Source organism: Chinchilla lanigera, unplaced genomic scaffold (assembly GCF_000276665.1).
Source record: "Chinchilla lanigera isolate Chin_1 unplaced genomic scaffold, ChiLan1.0 scaffold00010, whole genome shotgun sequence".
NCBI lineage: Eukaryota > Metazoa > Chordata > Mammalia > Rodentia > Chinchillidae > Chinchilla > Chinchilla lanigera.
Genome location: NW_004955411.1, coordinates 4,908,628 through 4,914,244, shown reverse-complemented (window position 1 = coordinate 4,914,244; position 5,617 = coordinate 4,908,628).

The following is a 5,617-nucleotide window of genomic DNA, read 5'->3' as shown; positions in this document are numbered from 1 at the left end:
ACTTTGTCAACAGCTTCCCACTCACTTTCTCCTCTCTTCCTCTCCACTGCTTCCCAACATGGCACACCGCTTCCTTCTCTCCCTGCCATCACAGTTTTGCCAATGTATTCTAAATTTTTTTTGATACAGATTAAAAACAGGGGAGTGGAGCTTCTTTTTAGAGACACGCAAGTATCTTCCTTCAGCAAGGAAGAATGTGAAAAGGAAAGAGAACTCCCCAGCTGTCCACAGCCGGTTGTGGTGGTGTTGGCTGCAGAGTCTCAGGTGCCCACTGAGGGTGCACAGCTCAGGCAGGCCTGCTCGCTTTGGGCAGGTCTCTCCCAGACGTTAGACGGAGTGGTGAGCCCCTGTCCTTGTCTGTTACCAGACAGAGCTCTTGTTTTCGTGGAAGAGCCAGAAGAGCAGGAATTGGTAAAACCACATTGACTAGTTGGATGTGCAGGGGGAGCGTTACACCGTGACTTGAGCTGCTCTCCGGAGTGCTTCGGCCTCTGCACCTGCCCTTGGGCAGGTCCTCAAGGGGCTGGGTCAGGAAGTTTTTATCATAGGTCGTGACTTGTCATAACTGATGATTCCTTCAGCAGCCGGACAGTGTCTGTCACCGTAAACCCTGCCCACGTGCTCACCTCCCAGACACCCTTGCCTCCTCTTTGCTGTCCACCCTCCTTCCTGTGGGGCCAAGGGAAAGCAAGAAAAGACGGGACACCGTGGCCAGCGGGAGGGACTTGTGTGTTTGTGACAAAGCAGAGTGAGCACAACTGTTGAGGGCCCCTGTGTGCAGTGTGTGTGAACAGAGCAGACTTATCTTACCTCCTGGGTGAGGACAGCATGAGAGCTGGGTGACATCATACAGCCACGCATAGCTGCGCTGAGCACATGTCTGGCCACGTGTTGAGAGAAGCCTGATGAGGTCGCCCTGATTCCAGCATGTCCTTCTCTTCCTTCTGTGTGTCTGCGGCCCACTCCCCACACAGGGAGCGCTGGTGCTACCCAGGGCGGTGCCTGGTGGGCCTGTCCCCTCTCACACGCTATGGGGAACTCGGGGAGCTGGAGTAGGACACAGGTGGCCACAGTTACCATCCCATGCTCCAGAGAATCCTAGGTGAAGAGCAAACCGGGAAGGTCTGCATGTTTTGTGTTTGTTCATTTGAGACAAATTGCAAGATTCTGCTTTGAAGAGAAAAGGATTAAAGGGCCATGGAGAACCATCATGGACACTAAATAGCTTTGACATTTCAAGAAGAAATGCAAATAAATCAGAAGCAGACATGCTGCTTTGGTAGGATCCTGCTCTGAATATGGTCAGGGTGTATGCAGACTTTGAAGCCACCGAGGAGCTGGGGATGGTGTCACCCCCTGAGCGGAGTGGGACATTGTACCCTGCTGCCCTGCCCTCCTGGACCCCAGTGAGGTCAGCCCTGTTTTGGGCCAGGCTTCCAGCAAGGTTGGGGGGGCACATTCATCTGTCAGTCATGATTAGTAGAGTTTTGATTTCAAAGCAGACTGCATACTTTTCCCTTTGTATGTCCCTCATTTATAAAATTCTTTGGAAGTTGCTGTCATGAAGCTAGCAGACGGTGGGTGGGGAGGAAAGCAGCCCCCTTACCCAGGCTGCCGCTGCTCAGGGCATCTCCACAGGTCCTCAGGCCAGGCCTGCTTTCCAGAGGGAGGCTCAGCTGGGGCCCTGAGCTCCCATGCTCACTGCCTGCTGTCCCGGACTCTGAGGCCAGGGCGCTAGAGAAAGCTCTGTTCACTCATGTTCTAGCTCATGAGCCCAGTGAAGGTTAAGGACGCTTCACTAAAAGGCACTTGTTTAGGGTTAGCTCTGTCCTAGTCACTGTCTGTGATGATTAAAAATGAAACAAAACAAACAAAAAGCATTTACTCATGTGTCACACCCTGCTTAGACACGGCCTGTGGGTCAGAACTCTGAAATGCCTGGGAAGCCCCACCTGTGCGTGGTCTCCCGTGCATAGGCGTGGACAGAGCCTATAAATGCGGGGTGAAGTCAGGCCAACCACTGGGCAGGTGAGGGCCTCTGCAGAGAAGCCAGCGGGGCTGGAGAGGAGATGCCTGAATGACCCCTCCCGTCGGCCCGGAAAACACAGACATCCTTAGTGAGGCCTGTGTAGTCACTCAGTGTCAGAGTGCGCTGGCCAACAGCCAGCAAGCAAAGGGCCTCCAGTCCCACAACCACGAGGGCCCAATGCCAGCAACATCCCAAGGGCTTGGAAGGTCACCCGACCCCTTGCTGAGACCCCCAGCCACTGACACCTTGACTCATCCTAGGAGACCAGTGCCTGAGGCCACCTGACCATGGCCAGGGTGAGATGATCACTAGGTATCTGTGTGGCTTGTTCTGCAGAAGGCCTTCATCGTTCAGAGTCTGATGACAGTGGGGACAGGGCAGCTGCTCGGTTAAAGGCCAAGCAGACGCCTTGAGTCCCCTTCTCCACTAGGCCTGCACCTATGCTACAGGCGCGTGAACACACACTGCCCAGTTTCTGGAGACCTGTGGAGGACCTGACGCCCAAACTCCTGGGTGTGATCTCTGTGACCGTGTGTCTGAGCCATGGGGAGAGAAAAGCATGCTTGGATCTCATCCATTTCTCAAGGATGCAGGAAGACTTTCTGTTATTTACAGCCAAAATACCAAATAATCCTTTGATGTATTTTTATTTTAACATAGGTGTCACGGTGATAAAGCCTTAAATCTAAAAATAAACTTATTTATTTTGCATCCTAGTCTGTGGGAAGACAGCTCTTGGGGACACGGGCATCTGTGTCCCTCCTGCCACATCTCCAGCTGTCCATGTGGGAGGGACTGTGCCGCAGCAGAAGGGCTGGCAGTGGTTTCTCCCACTGGCTCATCCCCTGTCCGTCTGTGAGAAAACTGAGCCCTTCAGGTCTGTTTTCCTCCTGTCATGTGGGTCCGATCACCCAGGTCCCCTGCCACTCTCCAGCTCTGTGGCCTGAGAGCAAATCAGGACCTCACCCACCAGGCAGGGCCTAGAATAACCCACATTTTCCTGCATACAGCCTAGGTCACCCTGTCTCTGTTTTTCTCCACCTGGGCAGGAAGTGGAGAGGTGCTGGCCTCCTGGGAGCCTCTGGGCATTCAAACTGAGTAACCTGGAGGTTGTCCTGTATAGTCTGGGGTGAGATGTGGGATCAGCAGACTGCAAATTGCTGGGGTTAATGGGGACCAGTGATGGCTGTTGGGGCTTGCTCCCTCTGTATAACCAATATATGGTGTTAGTGATATTGGTGGCTCTGTTGGGAGGTCCCCCAGCTCATAGGGCTGGTCACTACCGGCACTGATCTTCTGGATAATTGGGAATCTCTATGACCATCACAATGGGCTTTACAACAGAACACAGGTGTATCTGGTTGGAATACTGTCTCTTTTGCAGATTAGTTAGAGTGCCTTGACAAGTCTCACGTTTTGATCTTGAAAAATACCAACAGTGTGTTCCTTATGGCCCCACTGTGAGAATTAAAGATTGTGTGAAGCCCGTATAGATCTCTTGATCCACAGTGATCTCCAATGGAAAGAACTTAATCCACAGTGGAAAGAACCCCTGAGTTGAATGAATGAATCAGCTCACATCAAATGTTGTAGAGTCTAATTCCAGAAGTGGGAATAATGGATTCAGAAGTAGATCAATAGCTTAATGAATTGATCAACAGAGCAATAGTGTAAATATTGGATTCAGTAGATTAATAGCCTAATTAACTCATCAATAGATAATTTTGGAAGGGATCCTTCAGTTTAGTAGTGTGATGGACTCACTAATAATGGTGTAATGCAGTCATCAACAGATTCATTGTATAATGAATTCACCAATAGATAAGCAGTGTAATGGATTTACCAACAGATTAATAGTGTAAAGGATTCTTCAATAGATAACAGACTCTAATGGACTTCCCAGTAGATAGATCCTGACCTAACTTCATACTTGGTGTCAGCCTCCACAGACCAGGCTGTCCCACAGCCACCTTCCTTACAAGGGCTGTACCACAGGAGAGACTCTGCTGGCCTCCTCTTGCCTGACTCTGGGAAGTAACTTCTGAAGATGCTCCCAGCACTGTGCCTGGCCCTGCTCTTCTGCAGTGCTCACTACCTCAGCTCGGCTCAGGTCCTTGGTTTTCTTTCTTCCTTCATTTCTCTTCCAGAAAACTTCTCTCTCCAAGTCAACCCTGAGAACTTGAGTCCTGGTCTGGGAAAGGGTGGCTCCTGTCATTGCTGGCAAACTTCCCATGGGACTGGATAGCCTAGTACCCTGAGTACGAAACTCACCTTTCTAGGCAAAAAGCCAGGGTTCCCTCAAAATCACACTGCAGTTCTAAGCCCCAGGTCCTCAAGCATGTGGCCTAACAGGGACACTGTAGATGTGGTTAGTTAAAATAAGGCCATTCTGGAATAGGGGATGCTTACTTTCTCCTAATGACATGAAGAAAGAGATACAGAGACAGGACACAGGGAAAAGACAGTCATGTGACCATGGCTGGGTGGATTTGTGAGTGACTGGACTGTGTCCCTACAAGGGTCAAAGGCTGAAGCTCTCGCTTGTGATGGTAGCGGGAAGTGGGGCCTCTGGAGGTGATTAGGGTCAGATGAGGTCACGAGGATAGAGCCCCGTGATGGGATTAGTGCCCATATAAGGAGAAAAAGAGACAGCCGGGCCTTGTGTCCCCTGTGTGAGGAGGCCGCAGTGAGATGGTGGCGATCCCCAATACAGTACCAAGAGGAGGACCTGCCCCAGGAAGTAGGCCTTTGGCATTGTGAAGCTGGACTTCTAGCCTCCAGGAATATGAGCAATGTCTGCTTAAGCTGGCCCGACTAAGAAAGGATCGGAGAGCACATCCCAGCCCCAGGACAAGGACATGGACAAGGGATCAGCCCAGGGCGGACCCCTGGAGACTGTGGATGTCAGGATGGGTCTGGAAACCGAATGGTGAGGTGTATGATCGGGTGGTGAGCCATTCCCAATGTAGGGACGGTGCCAAGGGGCTCAGGGACAGATCGACCCGCCCTTGCTCACCCATCCTGGGTAGGCAGCCCCACAGAGTGACGACCTCCAGGAGCTGCACTTCAGCCCTGTGGAAATCTCTGTCTGCTTGCCCGTTGACCTCAGGCAAGTGGTCTCCTGTGAGCCTATCAGTGCTGTACTCACAAAGTCCACACACTGCATAGCTTGTCAATGACAGCCATGCCCCTCTCAGAGACCGGGGGGCCTGAAGTTTGGGTCAGGGTGCCAGCAGAGCCACAGTCCCTCTGGGGGCACCCAGAAAGGTCTACTCCCAGCTCTCTGGCTTGCAAGCCCCTATTCTGTGAGGATGGCAGGCACAGTGGATTAGGGGCCTCTTGACCTTGTGACTTGATTGCCTCTGTCAAGATCTTGACTCCAAATAAAGTCACATTCTTGGGTCCTGGGGGTTCAAGCTCACTCTAGCCCATGTCATTCAGGGAGACACAATCCAGCCTTTCCATCCTCAACTTCCTTGGAAAGGTGTGCATCGGGTCTCTGCGTCAGAACTGTCCTAAGCATTTCATAAGATAACGAGCCTAAAGTGTGCGATTCTGTTCTGAACATAGGGATGTCAGCAACTCTCA